The sequence below is a fragment of the Eurytemora carolleeae genome, unplaced genomic scaffold, assembly GCF_000591075.1.
Source record: "Eurytemora carolleeae unplaced genomic scaffold, Eaff_2.0 scaffold258, whole genome shotgun sequence".
NCBI classification, from domain to species: domain Eukaryota; kingdom Metazoa; phylum Arthropoda; class Copepoda; order Calanoida; family Temoridae; genus Eurytemora; species Eurytemora carolleeae.
Genome location: NW_019396226.1, coordinates 277787 through 278566, shown reverse-complemented (window position 1 = coordinate 278566; position 780 = coordinate 277787).

The following is a 780-nucleotide window of genomic DNA, read 5'->3' as shown; positions in this document are numbered from 1 at the left end:
TCCTCAACCCTGAACAGTGCATGGTTAAAAATAAGTGGGCAACGCGCTTTTGTGCACAATTCGCACAATGTACAAAGTCTGGTGAACCTATAGATAATTATATGTACATATATATTGTATAACATGTTGTACATAATACAACAAATGGTTACATTATGCAATGTAACAGAAATTTTAAAAGGTAGCAAATAAAAGGGGGCATACCTTTTATACCTCAAGTCCGAACTTTTGTGTCAAGCATTGACATAGTTCGCAGAATATTTTAATTTCCCTGCAGGGATAACAGTAATCAAGAGATAAAGCAATTCTCCTCAAATCAAAAGTGGTCACATTGTTTATCGAAATTAAGCGTTCAAGATTAACAATATCCATACAAAGTTCCGATCACAGAGCTTGGAATTTTAGAATGCGATACCTTTAATTCCAACTTCTTAATCCGAATACATAATGTGGCCACTTTTACTTTCTTGCTTAATCTGCAAGAATCAAAAACCAGTTTTTCAAAATTAGAGTTCCTTCCGGTTCTGTATATAAATCTTAAACGGCGCGCAAAATTTCAAATTTCCCGGATTCGGATACGCGACGCTGATTGGTTGAATTTTATACAGATTAGGTTAGCCTCGAGATTAAGAAAAAGAGAGGATCAAGCATTGATCTTGATATCCACCATTCTAAAGTTCCCAGCTCTGTGGCCGAATTTAAAGAATTTGAGCGGCGGTTTAAATTTAAGCCGCGGTTTAAATATGGTTGGTTCCACTTAAAATTGTATCAAATGTTTCA